General features: G+C 42.3%; 1 protein-coding gene across 10 annotated transcripts in view; it reads left to right on the plus strand.

Annotated features, from left to right (window-relative positions):
- The window catches only part of TIAM1 (TIAM Rac1 associated GEF 1), a 188159-nt gene that overhangs the window by 57674 nt on the left and 104136 nt on the right, over positions 1–26349 (plus strand). The window contains exon 1 of one of the 10 annotated variants that reach the window (XM_081199517.1): positions 12422–12628. The exons of 8 other annotated variants lie outside the window; for them this stretch is intronic. The gene's annotated coding sequence lies outside the window, so the exon portion shown is untranslated. Of the gene's footprint in view, positions 1–12421; positions 12629–20347; positions 20656–26349 lie in introns of those variants that run through there. One more of the 10 variants, XM_081199519.1, reaches the window with a different exon arrangement.

Genomic DNA, 26349 nt, shown 5'->3' on the forward strand with positions numbered 1-26349 from the left:
CCTGTAGCCTCACCTGTTCCAGGCACTCCAGTCTTCCTGTCCTCCTGCAGTCTGGTCAAACACATGCTGGGTAGCTTTGAGAACACTGTCCAACCAACTTTGCAACCATAGGTTCAATTGAATAGAATCTGATCTCATGCACCACAAGGCCTATGCAGCCTCAACTTAAGATGGCTCCCCGGCCTGGCTTTGCACTGCAAAGTTTGCAGCAGCACGTGCAACAAAATGCCGTGCAGCATTCAAAACCCCCCTCAGCTTGCATTAACTAGCCACATACACACAGCCTCCCCCCCTCGCTACAAGATCGCCAGTCACCCACTATTTTAGTCAACCAGCTCCTTTCTTTTCCCCCATAAGTCAATCGAAGGAGCCTCCAAAACAAATTCAAAAGCCCCCCCTCCTACGAGATCTCCTTTCCTTTTCCCACACCATTTGCCCCCGCTCCAGACAGACCTTTTTGCTGGCAAGGGTGAGTGGGCCGTCGATGACGTATCCATCCGATTCCGATCCGAGCACTCAGCACAGGTATGTTCAACTTCTGAGCTCCTCTGTGCCAAAGGCAGAAAGCCCAGCCAGCAGCTTATTGGGTGAGCAACACAGTTGGAGCCTCCCTCCTCCCTGGCCGGCAGGGAGGGAGGGAGGGAGAGGAGCTGCTTCCTTTGAAATTTAAGGGACATCCATCAATAAGGGACAGCAGCGGGACATTGCGCTGGAATAAGGGACTGTCCCTTCAAATAAGGGACACTTGACCGCTATGGTCCCAACCCATCACATATGGGAAGCTCCCATATTAGAAGGGTGCATGTGTGCATAGCAGGATAGTTTTACATAGGAAGCTGCTTTATATCAGGACATATAACTGGTGTATCTAGCTCAGTATTATTTGATTCAGGTGGGGGGAACCTTTGGTCCTCCAGATGTTGTTGAACTACAGCTCCCCACCAAGCACATGGAAAAGAAATCAACAATCTCCCCCATTCCCCCATATTGCTGCTTCAGTCAACTAAACAGACCCTTGCATTGCATTTCCCTTTTTTTAAAAAAAGCCCAACACACCAAAGGACTAAGTGACAATACTAGACTATACTGCAGGGTTGTCATACACAGCTTTCTCACAGCCCTCACCCCCAGTGATATTAGTATGGGCTATTTTTCATGTAGTTCATAATCTCTCAACCATAACCTCTCCCAAACTGCAGCAAAATGCACATACTAATGATGGGTTTTTATTTACATTTGCATTATGAGGGTTTTTCTTTTTTAATTACCCATTAAAAACGCAGCTTTTTTTTACATGAAATTGAACCTGAGCTAGAAAGAGCATGCACCCGTGTCTTTGCCGCTACCTTTTGATTTTGGGTGGACATGCTATTACCCGGTCACAGCTACACTAAAACCTTGGATTTCTCCATTCTTTTCCTCCGGGCAACAATCACTTCTCTTCCACGGAAGATGAAAAACCAGCTCCATAATTAAGCAGTAGCCTGTTAAGAATGAACCCTGTAGTCCTTCTCCATTGTCTGACTCTACAGTGAGAAAACTAGAGTGACACAGGCACCAAGGAAAGCCCAAAATCAGCTTCAAAACGAACCAGGAAGATCCTCCTTCATTGCCCGAAGAAGGAACTTTGTGGCTCATTTTGAAGCTATTTTTGGGTCTTCCCTGAGGCTTGTATGACACTACATTTCTCTCTAGCACCCATCAATCACAGCTCTGATTTCACTCACTGACCTGGCTGCCAATTTGGAACTGGGCTAAGTTTGAGGTGCTGGTTCCAGTATACAAAACCTAAAAGATAGTCTCATCCCTTATATTACCCACCCAATCAACCACTGAGCAATGCAGGAGAGGGCCACCTGAAGATACCATCATATTAGGAAGTCCATTCTGCACAATATAGGAATTGAGCCTTTAGTGTCATGGCACCTACCTTTGAAATTTTCTCTTGTTAAGTATTAGAAAGATGCCATGTTTGTTGACTTTTTGCTGCCTACTAATGGCCTTACTCTTTTAACAAGCCTTTCAAGTAGATATTTCCCGCAATCTGTGTCTGTTATTGGAATTGCTTTTAGATATTTTGATGGTTTTGTTGCTTGTGGGTTTTGCCATCCTAGGCTTCTCTGAGAGGTGGGGCAGGATATAGTAAATAGTAATAATCTTAAAGGCCAGAGCCAGCTCATATCTTAAGAAGCTGCTTCTGACATAAACTTGTACGATAAAGAAGATGGTGCTGGTGCTTTAATCAGTCCATGTTGGGGCAGAGTGCCAAGGGCCTAGTTCTATTTTGCCACTTGATGGCATTTACCAGCCAGCAAACTGGAGGATATGAAGAGGAGTTATGCAAAGATAATCAAAGCTTTGGGATATGTGAGAAGAAATTCTGAATGAGCTGTTCATGGTTAAAGGGGGGAAAAGATGAAATGGTGGTCCTGGCAGATGATTTAAAACATCTGAAAGGGTGTCATAATAAAAAGGAAGAAGACACACACACACACAAAACACCCTGACAGAAGATTTAGAAGGAGTTCAAGTTGCCGCAAAGCCATTTTGCTATTGGGAAATATGACCTAAGAGCATGATGAGTTGAAAACAAAGCTACTGAGGAGAGTTTTGGAATCTTTCCCTGGAGGGTTTTAAGGTGACCACAGAATTTCACCTGTCAAGTATAATTTAAATCTAGGGAATCCCCTTTGTGATTTCTGTTCCAAACCAAATTCTTCACGTATCTCCCAGGCTATTCAGACACATGAGATTATTGTATCTCTAAAGCCTATTTTAAAAATCAAGAAAATACCTGTAAATTTAAACTTCATAAGATTTAGTCAGGATTTGCTTGACTACAGTCGAAGACAACATGTTTTGTTAGTGCTTGGAAATTAACAGTGTTGGCACCAGTTTGGAACTTTAGGGTGAGGTACAGGAAGAAAACAGTTTGCCCACTGAAGCAGCATAGAAGAAGGAAGAAGCTTGAGGAATTAAGTTGAATATGAATATTAATGCCTTAATAAGTGGAAATGCTACCAGTGGCGTAGCGTGGGTTGTCAGCACCCGGGGCAAGGCAAGTAATTTGCGCCCCCTAACCCATGGATTTGCACCCCCTAACCCATGGATTTGCGCCCCCTAACCCTAACCCCCAGATGTTGCGCCCGGTGCGGCCGGCCCCCCCTGCACCCCCACGCTACGCCACTGAATGCTACCAAAAAGTACAGCTCTGCAAGGCTCTTGTAGACTTCCATTACTCCTCTCACAACTGTTAAACATTAGCCTCACAAGAGAGTGTTAACACAGCTGGTCTACAGCAGTCTTTTGTGTAGAATTATAGATGTGCTCTTTAGGAAATTACATCACGCTCTGTGCCGCCTTTGAACCATCCTGAGCTCTGTTCTCCATTGCACATGCAGTTAACACTGGTAGTCAGTTTCTTGTCAGGCTTCCCTCCTGCATCTTGAATTCAGTATTAAATTGGATGCTCTCAAGTCAAGAACTTGCTCACTTAAGTTGATGATAATTACTTCCCTGCTGGTGTGCTGGGAGGGTAGGACTGAATTGGCTCATGGTCTAGAAGCAATTTGTTCAGGTCACCAAGGGCAGCATTCTTTGCATACCTAAACTTGTAGCATTGGGTTTCTTTTCCTTTCAATGTATGTAGTGCTTTTGATTTAAAACTCTAGCTATTTTTTCATTGCCAGAGAGCAGGCCTGTACAAGGATTGTGGGCCGGCTGCAATCCCTTCCCTAACAATTTGTGGCCCCATTGGGAATTCCAGATACTAGCTGTTTGCGGTCTGTTTCCCACCCGCAGAGAAATCCATGCTGGTGGGGGGCGGGGAGAGGACAACTGTGATGGGGTACACCCATGGTAATTCAAAGTCAACACTTGTACAATGGAGAAAAGAGGAGTTTGCAAAAAGGTGGTGTAAAGAGAAAAGTGAGCCTATTTGAGAACAAGAGTGGACAGACATTCGGCTAATCAAATCTGCTTGGCTTTACTTCATTTGCAAGATCTACCAACCAGAGCCAGCTGCAAAAGATGTATTAGTGGTCCCTCTGGACCACATTCTTAACATAGGAATTTGTTTTCAGTACCAAAGGTGAGCTGAGGTTACAGGTTCTTAAAACACCAAACAACTTGGAACAAGGATACCTAGTAGACAGTATCCTCTGGTATAGATCAAGCCAATCTTCATGATCTTCCAAGAAGAAATTGCTGGTTTTCTGACAACCAGTGGATTGTCACTGTGTGACAATGCAGAAGTGGCCCTGCTTAGTGATAGTGATTCAGAAGGTGGGTGGTAACTCATAAGGCAGAGACAGTAATGACATTTTAATGTCTCTTAGAAACTTTTATCTACCTAACCTTTACTAGACTCTGGCTCTAAAGCTTTATTTTTTTGTACACTGTTAAGTTGTGATATACAGTTGTTCTTTGTGCCTATCTCATTTCTATTTAGTTTCTAGGAAATGTTATTTTTGTTCTTTACTGTTTCTATGCAAACCACTCAGAATGTTTTTTGTGTTGAGCTTTACCAAATAAATAAAATCCACCACATAAACACTGGGAATATGCTCTTTCTTAGTGACTTACCTTTAAACAATATTTATGCAAATATTTAAGCAGAATTCAAGAATACTTAATACTAAGCAAACCAATGTTCCATTGTCTTAAGTTACATTCCCATTCAGAAATACAGGATTTAATACTACCCTTATGAAATATAATGGTGATGTCACTTAAAAATAACTATTATGGCATAAATGCAATTTTAAAAGCCTTAAAAATAATTTTAAGTGTGTACTTGGAACAATTCAAACAACACACTCAAATTCTATCATTATAACTTCCCATGTGTTGAGTCTGGCAGCTCTGCCTTGAACACACTCATATTGAAGTTAGTTCCTTAGAAATCAGCTTTGCTGACTGCCAAATGAATCTGTTTTAAGGTCAAAGTGCCTGCCAGTTCTTTGCCAGAACTTAGCATTCCTTTTTCATTTTTGGAAACGGTTATTGGACTTCTAGGGCCAAGGCTATTTAGTTAAGCTGTTTGACAGTCAACATATGCACATTAAATGGACTGCAGGTATTGTGGAAGAGACTGACTCCCAGCAAGTGCTTGCATTTCCTTCAGGATGCTTTGAGCTGTGGGAGGATTATCTGGCTTTACCCCTCCCTCCTGTTGCCAGTAGTTTTTAGAATTATTTTTATTTGCAAATTTAACATGGGAAAGGAGGGGGGGATATAATTAAGGAAGAAAAGGAATATTAATAATATCTGTTACATTATATACAAATAGTAATAAGAGTAAATCACCTTCAGTTCACATTGCAAATTCAGTGGCAAATACAGTACATGGATCTTATATGAAACATGCAAATTAATACAAGCCCTCCATTTGTCAGAATAGGTATCCACACAGAATCGATGCCTATGTGAAATGAGTTTGAATGAGCCAGTTCCTCAAACCATTGTTTAATATAGACAGTGGGTCTTACCCTTCCAACTTTGAAACACAAGTCTCTTGGCTGCCACAATAAAATCCACTTTGGTTGCCCAGCTGTTAATCCCATAATACAGGGATAGAGTTTAAAAGTGCATGGACATTTGCAGATATCAGGGAATTTAGCCAATACAAAATGGATGTGATTAACTTCAAAGCAAATGGAGTATATCAGTCGCAAACCCACATATATGTTGTGGGCTCGCCTCTTGGTCAGCCTTGATTTGGAAAAGAAAAATAGCAGCTGTGTAAGAACAACAGCAAGTACCACAAACCTTTTCTGCCTGTCATGTTCCAAGCAAAAACTATTTCTTGAAGGACGATTGTCTTTGAATGTTTGAGCTACCGCTTTAGCTTCAAGGGGCCTTGTTTTAGGCACATATTGGAACCATTCCTGAACCAGCTGATACCTTTTGCCTTGTGAGTGGGCTGGAGGAGGGAGGGCGTGCAGAGTCCCTCCTTCACTATCCCACCCAGTTCCCTGTATGTAATTCCTTGTTTTTCTCTGTGGCTACCCAGAAAGCGTTTAATTTAAATACAAAGCTGCCTTGATCAGTGGTAGGGAAAGTAAAGCCAGCCTTTGAGCCAGGAGTCAGATCACGTTGGCAAAAATGTCCTTCCTAAATTGTCAACCCAGAGCTAACTCTCAGTAATGCTGTGCTGCTTATGAAATCTAATTGAATTTTTTTTTTAGTTCAAGAAGTGTTTTACATAGGCAGTAGCTCTAGGGATGCAACACACGATTCATAGTTACTCCATGATAACTGGTCTGTGTGTAAAAGACCTTGATTGGATGCCATTCTCCCCACAGCATCTCTTTCCTTGTGCTAATAGAGGAAATGAGATTACCCATTCCAGCCACCCAGTTACTTGCCGCTCTCCAAGCTCCACCGCACACTAAATCTTGTATGGAATAGCAAAGCAAAAGGCTTGTATATTTATAGCTTTAAAATGCTGATTGCTGTACACAAATTGCAGACAGAATAAAAGCAATAACAGTCATTTATGTTGCCTGTAATAAAACCAACACAGGTTGACAATTTAATTTACATGTTCAGGCCTTAGTTTTGCAAGCCTTCAGTACATAAGGCATTCTACTCATGAGTCACCTCCACAGAGCCAGATCTCTTATTTTAAAACACAAGGAAGAGAGACCCTTTCAGATTTTCATTTGTATGCTGTGGCATTATCTCTCTCTGTCTCTTTTGCCTTCCACTTAAATCAACTGCTGAGATAGAATGGGCTGTCAAGAGTATTTGGAAAGGCCCTCTGTCTATTCTGCACTGGTTACACTGCACTGGTGTTGGGATTGTCTGCTTATAATATAAGTGTGGAGGTATTTCTGTTCTCTGAGGAAACTAGCATGGCCTTTGCTGGAAGTATACTGAGACCACTTCGATTTTCTTTCCCGCTTGTAAGTGGGGTGGGATGCTTTTACTGAATTTTATAAAGGAGCTTTCGTTGGATGAAAACAAGAGCTACAGAACAGATGGATTATGAGTTGCGAAATATTAAATAGTTGAAATAGTTTTGCAAGATAAATGTAATTACAAATTTGAATTATAGTAACATAGGGGTTCACTTTGCTGCTGAAGGTGTTTTACACCAGTTACACTGTTATGAATGGTGATCACTAAGTGTCTATCTAAAAACAATGAGTGATGTCTAACATTACAGGATATGACAGTTTGTTTGCTTTCTGTCTTTTGCTCTGACAGGGATTCAAGGTGGCTTACAGCTAAAACATAGAAAAAGCAATAATTAAAAAAAAACATTAATATATATGATCTATTATATACAGATCTTTACAATAAAAACATCATAGTTCCAGGCCTTTCCTTAAAAAAAGTCAGTTCCCAAAAGCCTGTTGGAAGAAGAATGTCAAGAAGGATATGGACAAAGCGAATGATGCATCACTTGAATGGAGAAAGAGATTTTTTGGCAATCTTCTCTACTGCAGCACCCTGAACCCTCTCCGTAAATCTCCCTAAATCTCTCCTGTGGGGTCTCCACCTCTCTGGAGCAGATTTAGTGGGGGTGTGAGCCACTGTGTGTGGAGTGAGGGAATCGCCAGAAATTTCCCCCACCCCGTTTTGCTGACTGATTTTCTTTGTGTCAGCAGACAATCACGATCAGATACCACCCACAATCTCTTGTGGATGAATATAAATTTAGGAGCAACTTGACTAAAACGAAACAGTACTATATGGAATCAAACTCTGGTCTGCACATATTTATTCCCCCCCCCACTGCCCTCACCTGGTGCCTTCTGTACCCAGAAGGCAGATACAAGTACAAAATGCAACCAAATGAAGTAATAGCTTTATGACTGCCAGCTGGATTTCCAGAAGAGCCTGGCAGCAGGCGGCCTCTAAAGACTTCCAAATGCAAACCCACGTGCAAGATAACTAATTGTTCTGAACTCAGTGCTCTGATTTAATAATGAAAAACTTGCAATATTTGGCATACTATTTAGCCTATATGCGTGTGTCTGTGTGTGCTTCTTTCTCTATTTCTCTTTCTCTACACACACACACACACACACACACAGTATACATACACATGCACACTCAGACAAATTTCAAAGTAGGCACGATGAACCAAATTATTTATTTTTAATCAGGTGTGTTTACTGGGAAGTTTAATCATGATCTTTTCCTAGATAGCAAGCCAGAATCTGTTTTTGTCATTTTTAACTGACAGATACGTTCCATGTAACTGATAGACATTAAAATAAAAATCTTTCTAATCACATCCTCCGATAGCTGTTGAATGTTCTTTCTCTGAAGGCTAAATGAGAGCAGCTAGGAAAACCCAGCCAGATGGGTGGGGTAATAATAATATTAATAATAATAATTATTATTTCATAGGACTTATGGAGAGGATCCTGAAATCACTTCTGTCTGGTAGCACTTTAGGCAGGGACTATAATATTTGTAAGCAGCTCTGCTTGCACTGATCTGATTGTGTAGAGAACAACTACCACAGGCACATTCCCCAAACACTCAGTGCTTTTCTCTGGGATTACTGAAGGGTACACAGCACCAGCACCTTTTTTTCTAGAAGAAAAGTACCGCAAACACCCATCAGCTTATTAGCAGCGCTGGTGTGCAGGTTCTTCGCATAACTGGGGGGGGGGGTGTACCCATGGATGAGAAGTTTTTTTTTGTTGTTTTTTTTTACAAAACCTGCAGCCTTCTCCTAGAGCACAGCCATATAGGAGCACACTTTGGTTTCTTTTTAGCTTTCATGTGAAAACTGTAAAAAAACATGAAGTGGTCTGGTGTCTAAGTCCCATAGTTAGTATCATATCTCAGCCTTGGGCTCATGTTCAACCACCTCCCCTTCTGTATGTTTTATTTCCTCTTCCTCATTTGAGAAAAGCCATAAGCTCTCTTCAAGGCTAAAGTGTACTGCACTGCCCCATCCTCCCCACTCCCCACCTTCACATGACAAGGCAGGGTTGGTTATCTTGTATGCCTAACAGAGCTATAATAAGGATGTTTTGTCCAAAATAATAAGCTTTGGTTTGTGCTTGCTCTGCAACCCCAAAACAGTATACAGTGGTACCTCAGGTTACATACGCTTCAGGTTACAGACTCCGCTAACCCAGAAATAGTACCTCAGGTTAAAAACTTTGCTTCAGGTTAAGAACAGAAATCGGGCTCTGGCGGCACGGCGGCAGCAGGAGGCCCCATTAGCTAAAGTGGTGCTTCAGGTTAAGAACAGTTTCAGGTTAAGAACGGACCTCCGGAACGAATCACCGTATTTTTCGCTCTATAAGACGCACCAGACCACAAGACGCACCTAGTTTTGGGAGGAGGAAAACAAGAAAAAAAATATTCTGAATCTCAGAAGCCAGAACAACAAGAGGGATCGCTGCACAGCAAAAGCAGTGATCCCTCTTGCTGTTCTGGCTTCTGGGATAGCTGTGCAGCCTGCATTCGCTCCGTAAGATGCACATATATTTCCGCTTACTTTTTAGGAGGGAAAAAGTGAGTCTTATAGAGCAAAAAATACGGTAAGTACTTAACCTGAGGTACCACTGTACTGGATGTGATCCTGGTTTGCAGCGGAGTTGCAAACCATAGTTTGTTGTCTTGAATGAAATTTTGAATTCTACCTTTTAGTAGTGACTTTCTCTCCTTGCACAAATAACCCATACCCTAGCCCTTACCATTAGAACTGCCATATCTGTCTGAAACACTGACACAAGCTCTTTGCATTCCAAGCCTGTAATGTATTTCCGGCTACAGTCTATCCTGTTTTTAGCACTTATTTGCTAAGCAAATTTTGGAATTGATCTGTATTTCTCCATCCACATAACAATGGTACCTTCTGAGGTGCTACCAAAATGCAAAATATTTCTGTCTCTGAAGACAACACCACTATGTAAAACAATTTTGTTGATTGCCCCCTTTAAAAAAAAATCATTTTCATAGCAATGGTTGGAGTAATACATACCAAATTTGTGCTCGCCTTAATGATTAAAAGGCAGAGGCAGATGTGCCTCTGCTGTGGCTTTTGCCAGGATCCAGAAAGCCCATTTACATGTTGCCAAAGAACTGAATGCACACAGCAGGGTTTTTGTTTTTTGTAAAACCTGCAGATGAGTGATTTAGTTTTTTCAAAAGAGGTCTGCAGGATGGCTTGCCAGCCTGGTTTGGAGAAAAGCTTTGGCTGCAAGCTGGAATGGAGTGTGTGTGTCCTCTTGCAAACTCTGGAAAAAATGTGTGAATGGGCCTTTTTTGTATTTTTCCCTCTTCCCTTGGTATTTGCAGATTTCCCTCAGTATTTGCAGATCAGATCATTCTCAGCCTCACTTGCAGATGCTGGGGATTAAATCTGGGGCTGTCTGCTCTAGGCCTGGACGACATATCAATATATCACCCAGGACCAGTATGAGGAGCGGACCACGATGTCAGCTTCACTCAGCGGTATATCGCTGGTGGAACTGCCACTGCTCCTGGGTCCCTCTGCTGGTGACTTCCTCTTGTGAACATTGCTAGCAGAGGGACTGAGGAGCGGTGGCGGTTTCGCCAGCGATATATCATACTGCATAGTGGGAGAAAAAAGCTGTATCGGCAAGGCACCGATACATCTTGTTCCTCCCTCTGAATCTTTAAACTGCTTGGCTGAGGAGTGTGTGGTTGCCATTCCCCTCAGCCAAGCAGTTAATGGATCCCCCAGCCTGGCACCCCAGCTGAGCTTACTAGGCACTGTGGTGAAACCGCCTCAGCTTCTGCAATGAGAGCTGTGGCAATTTCTCACAGGCTGAGACCAATGTAGATTGTTTTTTCAACATTGGGGTATATCGCCAGACTGTGATGTTTGGCTGGTGATATGCTGTGATGTTGAAAAGCTGACATCGCCCAGCCCTAGTGTGCTCTAGCACTGAGCCACAGCTCTTTGATTCCCCAGTACAGTGGTACCTCAGGTTACAGACGCTTCAGGTTACAGACTCCACTAACCCAGAAGTAGTACCTCAGGTTTAGAACTTTGCTTCGGGATGAGAACAGAAATCGTGTGGCAGCAGCACAGCGGCAACAGGAGGCCCCATAAGCTAAACTGGTACCTCAGGTTAAGAACAGTTTCAGGTTAAGAACAGACCTCCAGAACGGATTAAGTTCTTAACCCGAGGTACCACTGTAATATGGTTTGCAGTTTGCTGCAAGGAGGAAAATTAAGGTACAGAGAACAAACACGAAAAAGGAAAAAAACAGAGGCACCTACCGCTTCCCAAAACGGATCTGTTAATTGGCCTTCTAACCATATTGTTCAGACCACAACTTCTCTGTCATTACAGGGAAGTGGTGTACTTTTAATGCCTTGGGGTAAGGGGTGGGAATCAGGATTTGACTAGTTCTGATTTCTTTTTGAATAGTATAAAGAACTGTGTGGCGTCACAAATCTTCCTTTCAGTACCTGAAATATTTTCCCAATAAAATGTAAAGAAGAGAAGACAGGATTATAGTCATTAGGGCTCCTATAGCTTGTAAAAAGGTTTTCTTAACTATTTTAATTTTTGCAGGAAATGGTAGACTGCAGCATCTTTTATTACTGGCTAAGATGCATGAATGAAAAGGCTGGAAATCTGGCATTTCAGAGAAAATATTTTTTGGGTAACCTGAACATATAAGCACAGATTCATACACACTTAATTAGGTAATCCACACTTATACTATACTGATGTTCCCATGAACTGGCTCTGCCCAATATAAGTATAGTACTGCAGGATCTGTTCTACGTCAGAGTTAGGGAACCTGTGGCCTTTCAGATGTTGTTGGGCTCCTAATTCCCATCAGTTGCAACCATTATGCCTAATGGTCAAGGATGACAGTCAGTGGAGACCAGGGCTGGAGAATGGAAGCACACTCCCAGTCTAAAAGAGCTTTCCCATCCCAACACCTGTAGTTTGTTCTCCTGAGAGTTCTTAGGAAACCCCTTTCCCCCTCATAGCTAGAATTTTAAGAGTAGTTTGGAATCAATCCCTCTTCTTAGGGAACTCTGGGAATTGTATCTCTGTGAGAGGAGTTTCCTCTCAGCACTCTTAACAAACTATACTTCCCAGAATATTTTTTTTTTTGGGGGGGGATGAATGCTTCAAGTGGTCTGCTACAGTTTCCCCGGTTTTCTCTCCCTTCAAAAGCTTTTTTTAATGATCTGCAGTAAAGTCAGCTCCTTGTTTTAAAATTTCACATTTCATTTCTACCCAAATCAGAGGATGGCTTGCATTTCAAATGCTCTGAAAGTTACTCCCAAGCCTACTTTTGCTCCAAATGATAGCGTTTAAGCAATGGGTTAACACATGACAGTGGATGCTAATTAGCAGGTGTTTCAGGGTGTGACAATCTGTTGACATTTATTAGGGTTCAGTTGTGTCTGTTCCCAGTGTTCTGTTTCAACATGCACCTACACCGAGTAGGCTGCATAACCCTGTTTTCCCCACCCTGTGTGTCAGGTAGAGATTTCTTCAGCGTGGTGTGGACACAGACAGGGTAATGTTGATCAAACACTTCACAGAGGCAGATCCCAAAGCTTGGATACGGGATTGCATTTTGAAGAGCATGTTGTCTCCAGTCTGTCTGGGAATCTGGAAGGATACTCTTCATCTAGTTTTGTGGCATAATTAGGGTAAGGAACTCTGCCAGAGCTGATATTAATAGGAAGATATAGAATTGTAATACTTTATTCAGCACTCAGGTGTTTAATGTAGGTGAATGTGACTCTGTACCAAAGCAGCTTTGCAAAAGGGGGAAAGGGAATGGGAGAGAAGCAAAACAACAACCGTTGAATTATAACTTGCTCTTCTTATATCAGCTTAATTAGTTCAAGTGCAGTTTGTCAGGTGTAGGAGGTGTCCAGAAAACTGTAGCCTTAACCCATGCTGTGGAAAAGGTTTATTTTGAAGTACATGGCAGGTGGACTCCTGGGTGTTAAAATATAGACAGTGCGGGTGGGGGGAGAATTTTTGAATACATGAACAGTTGAAGCACTTAGATGTGGCAAGCCTGACGGTCCACGAGAAATTTCCAGAATGAAGTTGGTTTTATGGGTAATGAGCAAGAGCGGGTGTGTGCACGTGTTTATACAGCATGGGAAAAGACAGGGCTGCTATACGTCCAGATTTCCCCAGACATTAGCGGGATTTCAAAGGTGGAATTGACATCCATGGGAAATTTCCGAAAAGTGGTGCTTTGTCCAGAATCTTAGGCAAGACAGTTTTGGGGTCTTCCTTTAAAAAGATCAACAACTTTCAGGGTGTCCTAGTTTTTACTTTTTGAAATATGGCAACTCTAGAAAAGACATAGTACACTGTACACTTGGGGACAGCAGATAGCAGCCAGCATAGCAGAGCAGTGCCTTTAGTTCTGCTGTCAATCCCTTCCCCCTAGTTATTTTTCTGCTGTTCCTTTTCTTACTCTACTTGCCTATAGCTTTGCTCTTCAGACTGTTGTAGGGAGAAGGAAAAGAGATGCAGTTGGAAACGCCAACAGGTCACTGAGGTGAGAGAATTGCTCTCTGTGTCTCACTAAAAGTAAAACTTGTTCCAACCTTTATATTGCACTACTTGAGATGAGAGGCAACCTGTTGAATACTTTGCTACTCTGAGATTGTGTATTTTTGGCAACATGCTCAGGATCTACTATGAAGTCTGGACCCGGCATGCTCTTGGACATGGGCTGATGGAGTGCCATTTTGGTGTTTATATGGAAAGTTTACAAGTTGCGTGCAAAACTGTATAGCCCAGGTAGTAAAAACACTGCATTTTAGCTAGGATTAATGTGGTAAGAAAGGCAAAGGGGTTTGGTCCCTCAGTACACGCGGAGGCTTCTACCAGACTATCTCAACTTCGCTGGCCATTTAATAGGATGAGCGAGAGTCTGGAAAGGCCTGTTCTCAAAATACTGCGGGCATGAGCCAACAAGTCATTGTTTTGCCTTCAAGGGCTATCGGCAAGGGTGTTGTCAGTCAAACTCTCTGCTGTGAACCTACCCCAACTGGTATGTGTCACTCGTTATTTTAGAACATGCTCAGACTATAGTATGTCATCTCTATGAATCACCTCCCTTTGTCAGACTTGAACTGTAGGCATGTCTGCTGGGCTTACAGCTGATTCTCACCAGAGAGGAAAGGTAAGCTAATTACCTTTCTCAAATGCATGGCCAAGGAAAGAGCTATTTGTCTCCACCAGAACATTTGGCTTTTGCATGGGCCTAAATAGGACGTGGGTGGCGCTGTAATCTAAACCACAGAGCCTAGGGCTTGCTGATCCGAAGGTCGGCGGTTTGAATCCCCGCAACGGGGTGAGCTCCTGTTGCTCGGTCCCTGCTCCTGCCAACCTAGCAGTTTGAAAGCACATCAAAGTGCAAGTAGATAAATAGGTACCACTCTAGCGGGAAGGTAAACGGTGTTTCTGTGCACTGCTCTGGTTTGCCAGAAGCGGCTTAGTCATGCTGGCCACATGACCCGGAAGCTGTACACCAACTTCCTCAGCCAATAAAGCGAGATGAGTACCGCAACCCCAGAGTCGTCTGTGACTGGACCTAACAGGGGACCCTTTAACTTTAAATGGGATCAAGCTCTGTGTCAGCATAAAATACATGCAAGGTATACTACTCTACCTGTATCTTTGCAGTCATTCTCTTTGCACCTGTTGGCATTTATTTTTGGTATGACTTTTACCCCTTAATGTTGAAAGGTCAGATTCTCTGTGTTTTCCTTCATCCGTTAATTAAAAATGAGCCAAAGGTCAAATTGACATGACTCCCTTTGTTAGCTGTGTGTTGTTGTTATTTGAAGTGCTCTCCAGAGGAAGATCACATCAGTTTATATAGGAATCTTGGGTAGCACAAGACTCTAATAATGACTTTACAAAATGGTAAGGCCAGTTGGATATGATATTGCTGTTTGTTGTGACAAAATAATGGACCTGCTGTCATTTGTTCTCTACCAGTTGCAGTTGGTGGGAATATTTCTCCTCTTAGGAGTGTGTGCCTACACTTGCTTAGCTGCTAGACTTTGCTTTTGATTTGGAATAGATAGGACTTCTCCATGGAACTGCAGTGTCGGCAATGCTTGTGTTTCTGGATAATGAATGATACTCTTTTCCGTCTTGTGAACTTGTAAATATTTAAAGTGCCCTAGTGGCCCAGAACACAGGAGTGCGTTATAACAATTTGCATTTTACAGCCATCAGTATGACTAGTGCCTATAAATAACCAACTGTTATTGCACTTGTAAGTCCTTTTTATTAGGTTTGGCTTTCGGGGACCAGGGTTAAGTGCATACAAGGGCCGGGTAGAATTCATTATGTTTTAGCTGTTTTAATGGGGTTTTAAGTAGGTATTCCGTACATCCATTTTTTTATTGGGATTTTGGGAAGAGAATTTTATGTTTAATTTTTAAAATTGCTAATCCAGAGTCAGGCAGCATGGGGCCTTCCAGATGTTGCTGGACTGCAACTTCCAGCACCTCTGGCCATTGGCTATGCTGGCTGAGGAAGATGGGAGTTCGAGTCCCACAACATTTGCAGGGTGCCACATTGGCTACCCCTGCTGTGATCCATCAAGCTTGGTAAGTAGGGTTAGATAATCAAAAAGCCTGTGATGGTTTTGGTTGTGGTCCTCCTCCTCCATCCCATCACTTCCCCTACAGGGAAAGGAGGAGGTCCTTAGGGGGCTATAGGTAAAGTGTTTGCAGTGGCGTGAAAATTGAGAAATTAGTGGAGAAATGTGGAACGCAAGCTGCCTGTGAATGGGATTATCATAGTACATGTATGTGTGTATGTTCATGTGCATCTTCTTAGAACGATAAAATACAGTGGTGCCCCGCAAGACGAATGCCTCGCAAGACGAAAAACCTGCTAGACGAAAGTGTTTTCCGTTTTGGAGGTGCTTCGCAAAACGAATTTCCTATGGGCGTGCTTCGCAAGACGAAAATGTCTTGCGAGTTCCTGCTGTTTTTTCCCCTCCCCCCTTTTCCCAAGCCGCTAAGCCGCTTATCAGCTGATCCTAAGCCGCTAAGCCGCTTATTAGCTGATCCGCTAAGCCGCTTATCAGCTGATCCGCTAAGCCGCTTATCAGCTGATCCGCTAAGCCGCTAATAGTGCTAAGCCGCTAAGCCGCTAATGGGCTTGCTTCGCAAGACGAAAAAACCGCAAGACGAAGAGACTCGCAGAACGGATTCTTTTCGTCTTGCGAGGCACCACTGTACTTTTTCTTTTTGCATAACCATGGCCTTACTAAACATATCTACACCAAACAGTTGGAAAATTAATCACTCATTGTTTTTGCTGCAGCTGAATAATGTAGCTTCCCCTCTGAAATAACATTCAGATTAGCCCCAGGAAAATTCTAAGAATACCACGAGTTGTATATCCAACTTTATGTGTCTACAAGTTCCACTCATGCCCTGGGACTTCCCCTTCGTCTCATTTCCTTGAGCGCCCTCAGAATCTGCCTCCCGGGTCTTCCAATCTTCTAGGGCATATTTTGAGAGTGTGGGTTGGCTGCAGGGGAGAGATGAAGTTTTCTTGAGCAAGTGGCAGTCTGTACTAACAGAACAACAACATTGGATCTGACCCCAATGCTTTAGCTTCTGTTGTAGATTTTGTTAAGAAATATGAGGTTTATTATTCAGTGTCTTGGTAATAATATTTCACAATCAGTGTTGTTCATTTTCCCAACCTAAATTTAAACTAATGTTTGTGCTGGGCTTTCTTTTATTGGTTGAGTGAAGCAAGGCCTTTGATTTAACTTGACCATTTGACATCCAGAGTTATCACATGTCAAAGTGCATGGTTATGCACGATAGAAAGGGCATTAATTAAGGCTGCAATCTGTGCATGCTTACCTGTGAACAACCCCCATTAAACACCATGGAGCTTCCTTCCAGATAGAATTGTGCTGTGATTCATTTTGCAAGCACCATTAATTATGTTAAAAGTCGAATCTACCCATTTATATGCATTGCTGACTTGTCTCCTGCAAAATTGTTTGTTATCTTCTTGTTGTGAGCTGCCATCACAACCGCTTGTTACTGGTGTGGGAATAAACCATACAATGTGGAAAGAATTGCATGATGAGCCAGTACGCAAAGGTTGCTGAATGGAGTAGCCATCACACAGAGATCGTTTCAAGTAGCAATAATGTATGATGGTAATATTGGAAAATCTCAGTGTAGTGTTTTTATGGCAGATTTGTGTAGTTGTATTCTCAGTACTGAAACCCCAAAGTTCCACTTAACATTCCAAGTAATTTATCATGTCAGTTGAATAAGGATTTTCCCGGGTTTCCTTACAGTCTCCTGAATCAGCTGCATTTCAGAATGAAGTTAGGAAAAGCTCCTATGTGAATTAATCATGCAGTATTTCAGAGGAAGAAAGTGGAAAATGTCTGAAAATTGCTTATCTGTGCTGCTGTTTTGGTGATCATTGCATGTGATCACTCATGTGCCTTACAGTTTCACAACCAAATTCCAAATTCACACTGCCTTGTGTATGAAAAACTATTGCCTATAAGGTGAGATTCTCCCCAACACATACTACAGAAGGAGTAGTATGTGTGGTTGTATTCATATCTCTTTGACTTACATGTAGTTCAGAGGAACTCACATATAGTGTGGTTGTGTACATATATAGCTTGGATGCATACAAAACCTGGATTCAGTTCCATCCTCTGTAGCAGCAGAGTTGGATAATGCACACCACATGAATAGAAGAAACAGCACAAGTGGTTGATGTTGTATTGTAGGGCTCTGCTATAGAGATGATGGATTGTGTGATATGCTTGGGGCAGTAGCTGGAAGCATGTTGTGTTCAGTGGGTTTTTAATACAAGATGGTAATTACATATCTGTTCACTGCATAGTTCCACGAACTGAAACTGCTACATGTACTGGTCTAGGCTTAGGTTGATAAAGGGATGGAAAATGTTGGAAATCCTGGTATGATTTTTCAAGGTCCTCCATTATGTAGGTCTAGGTGATGTATCTCAGGTGCAGAAGATGCCTTTTGAAGATAGAAGCTGAGGAAGTATTGTTTGAAGTCAGCCATGAATATGATAGCATACCATTGCAAAATGAGTCTGCATGGCAGCATAGCTGTCAAGTGTCCCTTATTTGAAGGGACAGTCCCTTATTTCAGCGCCATGTCCCGCTGCTGTCCCTTACTGATGGATGTCCCTTAAATGTCCCTTAAATGATGTCCCTTAAATTTCAAAGGAAGCAGCTCCTCTCCCTCCCTCCCTGCCGGCCAGGGAGGAGGGAGGCTCCAACTGTGTTGCTTGGCTGTGTTGCTCACCCAATAAGAAGTCTAAGAACGACTGGGGGTGGAGCTTGCATGCCTTGTGTGTGGCTAGTTAATGCAAGCTGAGGGGGTTTTTGAATGCTGCACGGCTTTTTGTTGCACGTGCTGCTGCAAACTTTGCAGTGCAAAGCCAGGCTGGGGAGCCATCTTAAGTTGAGCCTGCATAGGCCTTGTGGTGCATGTGATTCAGATTCTATTCAGTTGAACCTCTGGTTATAAAGTTGGTTGGACAGTGTTCTCAAAGCTACCAGCATGAGTTTGACCAGACTGCAGGAGGACAGGAAGACTGGAGTGCCTGGAACATGTGAGGCTGCAGGTCCCTTATTTTGGCTGCTGGTCCCTTATTTTCAAGGCTGCTGGCCCCTTGTTTTCAAATCTGTAAGTTGACAGCTATGCATGGTAGTGTCACCAACCTGAATAGACCTCCTCAAGGGAAACAATGGATAGAGATGAGAAAATGGCAAAACTTGGTGGTCAGATGAATTATGGCATCATCAGAGATAAAATTTCTTGTAGCCTTCCATTTTGTGGGGAATGTTGGTGCATAGAATTCATGGCTGCCTAAATAGTATTCACCAGGGTACTGTCGCTAAACTATAGCTTCCTAAGAAAGATAGTGGTATCTCATAAATAGAATTGCCTATTTGGGGGTGAGTTTGGGGTGGTAGTTGGAAGGCCTCTGATTTGGTCCGCAGTCATACCTCAGAAGTTGAACAGAATCCGTTCTAGAAGTCCGTTTGACTTCCAAAATGTTTGGGAACCAAGGCATGGCTTCTGATTGACTGCAGGAAGCTTCTGCAGCCAATCGAAAGCCATGACGGATGTTCGGGTTCCAAAGATAATTTGCAAACCGGAACAATCACTTCTGGGTTTGCAGCATTTGGGAGCCAAAACGTTCATCTTGCAAGGCATTCCACTTCCGAGGTATGACTGTATTGGGGTTTGTCTAAAGATTTATTTCTGTATATCATTAGGAAATAGTGAAGTTGGTTACAAAGTTATTTTCCATATTCCCCAGCAGGTCCTCCAGATGGTGATGACCTGTAAAATGTGGTGTTGGAGAGTTCCCTCTCACCCTCCCATGCATAGTCCCAATTTGTTCATGATGACCACAGTCCTCCTTTGCCAGACTCATGTTTATGATGTCAGAATTGTTTCTCAAGCTCTATGTGGAGTCATATTCTGCATGACTGAGGGAATATAATAAGTAATGCTATTTTCCAAACAACCCTTGGGCATGGTAAATAAAACATACAGTAAAAAATAAGAATTCTTGTCTGGTGTTCTGACCATCCAGCACTTTCTGTGCAGGGCTGCTCTTCCTGGAGTACTAAGAACATGGCTCTGTATTGGCACACTGTTCAGTGATGTGATGGAAGTATTCTTTGAGTCTTAGAAACAAACCTCCAGGTCAGCCTAGAACTTTTTGATATGTGTGGATCTAGTGAGGAAGAAGAACATTTCCCAAGATAGAACATTATGCAATATGTGGGAGGGAGTGGAGGAGTAGGAACAGGAAGTGCTAGTGACTCCCTGCTTTTTTTTTGTATTATTCTTCTTTGTATGTTCCAAAACAGAAGCTTCACATCACTTCTCCCACACTCCCTGCAGTGAGAAGCACAAGCTCTCAATGTGAGAACAGTTTGCATGGGGGACAGATTTCCTCTAAAATGCTTCAAGGATTATAGCTGTAGGGTTATTGTGGGAATGAATGAGGCTATAGCTATGTCATTCACTCAAGTGTGTATTGGAGACTAGAGATCCTAGACTGAACCTCTGGGCATGCCATTCATTCTGCCATGGTTTGGCAGGAACATCATAACCCCTAATCCAACTCCTCAGGCAGGAGCAGCCCACCTCCTCTTTGTTTTGACTTTTCCTGGAGATTACTTGGCTTCAGTCTGTTGCTCATGGGGCACATGTGTGAAGGCAGCTGAAGTGCCATTCCAAGCGTTTAGCCTTTCTCTTGGGTTGCTGTGTTTTTCAGTGACTGGCTAAACCCGCTGTTAATGGCATCCCTATTCAAGAGACCCTGCTGAGGTGGTGTTTGTGAGTATTTAGATTTGAGGAAGTTGAAGACGATCCCAACAGCCTGCTCTCTTCTGCATGTGAAAAATGCAAAAGCAAAGCCTTAGACTTGACTACAGAGAGGGGGAGGAGAGGGGGATGAGAGAGAACCTTTTAAACACACCCAAATGACCCATCTCTACTTAGCATGAAACTTAGCAAGTTACACCCACATTCTGAGCCAGAAGCGGAATGAAAGACTCACGCTTCCTCATTTTTTGTTGCTGGCTGGATCTGAGTGCTTTGTGAAATGAGACCAGAGGATATGTTGGTGCTACTGATTAATGGTAAGTGGTTACCTTTGTAAAAAGAAACTCTGATAATTCTCCTGTTGGATATAGTTTATAGCTCTTTTTTTGACTCCCTCTGCGTTTGTGTGTGTACGCACACTATGCGTTGTGGTGTTGGTTATGTGCTGAAAGAATTATAACCTGCATGGTTCTTTCCTCTGTGCTGAAAAGGAGGCATATCTCCCTCCTTCATGTACAATTAAAAGGTGCATTTCCCCCGAAGCATTTATCCCTCTTTGCAGGGCAGTAGCAGGAAAAGGCACATGGTTTTTGAATGTTAAGAAGTGCTGGATTTAGTAGCAGTATTTCCTGAGAGAAAGAGAGGCATCTCATGTTACTCATTAGATATGCACCTTTCCCCAAAGCTGTCTGGTTCCATAATTACCAGTTACCTTCTCTAGAACAGTTTAAAGTCGTCTTGTGAAAATTTCCAGTATCGCTCACGATCCTGTTACGAGTAGTGAAATCTTGAAAACCGGGAAGGTTGTTTCTACAGCATTTACACATGTAACGAAGGGCTCTGGTCTTCTGCTGTTGGACTTTCAAACTACTTCTGAGCACTGCAGTGCATTCTGCAGGGCTACTCTGAACTTTATTAAGGCAACCCCTAACTTTTGTGTTAAGGCAACACAGCCCTTTTGTAGTATTATTGTTTGTTTGAGATATTGAAGCAGTGGTTCTGCTGCCCCCTTGGTTCCATAAATTCACCCCCAGTGCCCCTTTTCCTACCTATAAAAAGCATTCAGGTTAGCAGTTTGCATTTAGTTACTTTTTTATTTATTAAATTTGTATACTGCCTTATATCCATAGTTCTCAGGGCAGTTCACAACATAAAATTCCCATACAGAAAACACAAAATGTATAATAAAAATAAGAACAGAAACAAACCAATAACCCTCCCCCCTTCCACAGCACAATTTAGATTGACTAGATGTCAATCAGCCCAAGGCCAGGTTGAAGGGGAATGTTTTTTGTCTGGCACCTAGAGGTATATAATGAAGGCACCAACTGAACCGCCCTGGAGAGAGCATTCCACAAGCAGGGAGCCACTGCAGACAAGTCCCATTTGTAAAGTGATACAAAAAGAAGAAAAAAGGAAAAAGAACAAAACACAGAACTGTGCAAAGGGGGGGACGGGACATTATATGAATATATACAAAAAATACCCTAACCCATACATCCTTTTATAAATTTGATATTATTATCCTAATACTAATAGAAATATTAATAGTCTACTATATTTTGTATTAATACCACATTTTGTATAGGGACGCTGGTGGCTCTGTGGTCTAAACCACAGAGCCTAGGGCTTGCCGTTCAGAAGGTCGGCAGTTCGAATCCCCGTGACCTGGTGAGCTCCCGTTGTTCGGTCCCTGCTCCTGCCTAGCAGTTTGAAAGCACATCAGGTGCAAGTAGATAAATAGCTACCATTCCGGTGGGAAGGTAAACAGCGTTTCCATGCGCTGCTCTGGTTCGCCAGAAGTGGCTTAGTCATGCTGGCCACATGACGCAGAAGCTGTCTGCGGACAAATGCGGCTCCCTCTGCCAGTAAAGTGAGATGAGCACCGCAAACCCAGAGTCGTCTGCTACTGGACCTAATGGTTGGGGGTACCTTTACCTTTACCTTTTGTATACATTTGTTCCAAATATTGTTGTATTTATCCAGGCAGAGTCTATGTCTGTAAACAATCCGTTCGTAGGTTGCAAGTGTTATTATCAATCCACTGATTAAAGGAGATAATATCTTTACTCTTCCAGTTCATCAATATCAGCCTCTTGGCTACCATTAGAACACGTAAAAATCAATTTTTGTTGTACAGTTGTTAATTTCCATATGGTAGGTATATAGTTCAGAAGAATATTCTCTGCTGATACTTGTGTGATATTATATAGCTACAGTTTAGCTGGATTCCAAATGTCATCCATTGACGTGGTACTTTGTCATCTAGAATAATTTCTCAGGGGCAGAGACAGAAAATACATTTTCTGTACCTTAATTAAGAGAGGTGATTGCTGCTTGTGACACTTCATCTGATTATCTCAAAACCCCATTGTCAAGACAGTTATTCATTTTGGAAGCGTTACATTCCTGGGCTGATCTAAAGAGGATTAACATTTTTTTTTTAAAAAAAAAGCCTCTGAGAAATGTTTGTGTGGGTGTGCCACCTCATCTTGAGCTTAAAACTGATAATTTCATTTTGAAATGCCCCGAAAATTGCTGTGGCAATTATGTGCTTAGGTATGGTAGCACCTATAAAATGCTTTATTTAGAGCACTTTTCCTTACTAGTTGGTTCCTCAAAAGTAATGTGCAAATGTTATGAAAGTGACCATACATTTCATGGGGTGTGTGTAGGTAGCTGTCAGGGCCATACTTTCCAGCTTTTACATATATGGAACTGGGTCTTGTGGTTCTCCTTTCTATAGAGTCAGTGATAAAGTATTACTGATACCATATGTCTAGTATGTTAACATCCTTAGTAACACTGACTTCTCCTTGAGACAAAAATGCACTATTTTTAATATGCGAACTTGGTTTTAATATGCAGTTATGGTTTGTTGATATGAACTGTGGTTCTTTGCACACGAGGGGATGAGGTGACAAGCTCCCAATTGTGTTTTGGAACAAATGTCATTTTGCCAACTCATCCATATATAGCAAACCATTAACTCTGGATTGCCCAGAACCTGGCTTGCCGTATTTGAACCAGAATCTGATCCAAGTTTTCTAGTTACGTCTGAATTGGGCCACTGAATGGGGTGAGGTGTTAAGAGGAACAGCTCTAATCTACTTGTTTACATAACCATATTCATTGACTATTATCCCAGGTTGGTTATCTGGATATTGCCTAGAAGATTCCAATGTTGTTCAGCCATCCTTTGCTATCTGTCTTGGGTCATTCACAGATTCTTCCCTGTGCACCTATTAACCTGCAAGAAATAAAGGCCTGGATCTTGTCTTCTAATCTAAGGATGCAGGCAGCATCCTCTCTCCTTGTTCTTATTTTGAGTTGCAAACTTTCAGTTCACATCATTTGATTTTCTTCTTGACTGGTGCATCCCATATTTCACTGTTGGCTTTCAGGGCAATTTGGGGCATTCCTAAACATCGACCAAGAGTCTTTCGGCACCCTTAAAATCAACAAATTAATTGTGGCAAAAGCTTTCATGGCCTAGAGTCAACTTCATCAGAAATATCCCACAAAAACCTTTTCCATAATCAATCTGTTCATTTTTATGGTGTCACCTGGTATGTGCCACTGTTTCAATGAATGCTCAGTCTTACCCTGATGCTGTTCACCTGTGCTTTATTATGAAAACTGATCATGCAAGAAAACCTGATACAAGTAGCGATAAAGCTCTCTGGGTGAAATGGCAACTCGTCAACCGCTTGCATTTTTAATCCGTTTTCGCTTTCGTAATAATAATTTGTAAATCACAGCTGAATCCAGAATTAAGCGACCACAATGCTTAAGAGCAAATGTTCAAAGGGGCTAGGCTTAACATTGTTTCCCTTTAAAGTGTATTTCTGGGCTGTTGATTGCGTAGGGGGAGGGGAGGAGTGTGCGTCTAGCATGTTCCAGTGAGTTTTATGGAACAATAATCCATTGCTAGATGAGAGGAATAAATTATTAATAGACTATAGCGTTTCAGCATTCTTGCGTGGAGATATTAAGGAGGTCAGAATACAGAGCACTGAACACAGGATTAGCAGAGTCAGGCTACAGATACTGCAGAACCGGAGGGGAAAAGTTACACAAATCCCTTAAACATTTATAATTTAATTACGGTTGGGAATGGAATTGTACTTCAGCATTACTGCATTTAGACTCAGAATGCAGCTTGCCTTTAAATATTTACTGCTGGCTATACCCCCTCAAATAAACAAATGTGAAGATTTCCCTTCTTTAGCTCAGCAGGTATGTTCTCTTTTGGTTGTTTGGCTGCTCTGTGGGACAGCCACAAGGCTTTCAAGAAGTCAGAACACAAAACATTTCCAACAAATCCAGCCCGAAAGGGGGTTGTTTGATGAAACTCTGTGCAAATGTGGGAAAATGATAATCCACCTCACTTGATTGTACTTTTCTTTATATGAAAGGGTGGATTTCTTTGTTTAGAAATGTTGAAGGTTTGGACGTTGTTTAGCCTAGTGTTAAATCCTATAGACTGCAGCAGGATTAAAGCATTTGTGTGTATCTCCCTCATACGTGCTGAACTGGTTGGATCATGATCTCATGCAAAGTAAGTATATTAAGCCATATTCTGTCTACCGTTTTTCATAGCAGAAGCAGATAATATGGTAATTCTTGGGTATATTAGCTTCTACCAGTTCAAGGAATGTGTCTATAATAGTAGCAGCACTTAAGGAAGGGTTAAGAAAAACAGCCTAGTGTGGAAAGAGGAAAAATACTCCGCAACGAGTATACAAAGCACTGAAGTGAAAACACTACTACAGTTCCCTCAACCCACAAGGGTGGTAGCTGTTGCTAAGCTCAGTTGGCTAGAGTATGGTACTGACAACGCCAAGGTTGCAGATTCAGTCCCTGTAAGGGACAGCTGCATATTCCTGCATTGCAGGTGGTTGGAATAAATGATCCTTCCAACTCTGATTCTGTGCAATATCTATGAAATATCCCTGACCACTGGCCAAGCTAGTTGTGAGTGATGAACTGGGAGCTCAAAACATGATAGTAGAAACCCTCACTTTCCCCCTACACAGAAATGGGTAGGATGCGTTGAGATGGAGGGATTTTTTCCTGAGTCTCTGTGGAGAGGGATTTCTCATGTTGCATTGAGCTTTAGGGCTATCACAAGAGTTGAGAGTCCTTCGTCCTGTTCCAAAGCCCTACACAATATGAGATACCACCCTCCCCTGACTACTCTGTTACACACACACACACACACACACACACACACAGCATAGGGGGTAGGAGAGAGAAGTGGTGACCATAAATTATGCCAGTCTAGGGCCCACAATTATTATTTTATTTTATTTTATTTTATTTTATTTTATTTTATTTTATTTTATGGGGGAACTGCTTAATTAGAAAGTGCTCCAAGCGTCTGTAATAACGCAAAGCTACATCTGCATCTTGTAGATTGCCTTTGTCTTATGCGAGGCAGATGATCACTGTTCTTGGCTAGCAGTGGTTGAGTATAGGCATACAACATAAGGAACTGTCCTATAGAAAGGGGCTTGGGTTTCCTCCTAGCAACAGTCAGGGCGGCTTATGTGAAGTCTAAGGAAAATGTTGTAACATTGCTTTCTTGGGGTTCAGTAAGAACTTGAGCAACAGCTATCACCCTGGGAATAGTGAGGGCTCTTTGAGAGTACAGTTTTGTGGATTGGGGCTTTTAATACACTGGGGCCTGTTGGTCTATCATTCATCAGCCTGAGGCATGAATAAAGCCGTGCTCACTTTGGTGTATATTCTAGCATATGCATTTGTGAAGAAACTCTTGTTAAAACTTTTGAATGATAATGGCCAAGGCCTAGGGAAAGGCATCTGTTAGACAGGGAGTGGTCAGGTCAAACAGACCTGAAATAAAACCATTGACATAAAAGAAAGGCCTCTGTAATGAAGATCCCCCAGAGTTACAAAGTCAGTATGAAATTAAAAGCCTTGAGGTAGTTTTGCTATGTAGTTAAGCCAGAAGCCACAAAGACCAAAAGCACCACTAAACTTCTATC

Source organism: Podarcis bocagei (genome assembly GCF_964188305.1).
Source record: "Podarcis bocagei genome assembly, chromosome: 6".
In the NCBI taxonomy this organism is placed as follows: Eukaryota; Metazoa; Chordata; class Lepidosauria; order Squamata; family Lacertidae; genus Podarcis; species Podarcis bocagei.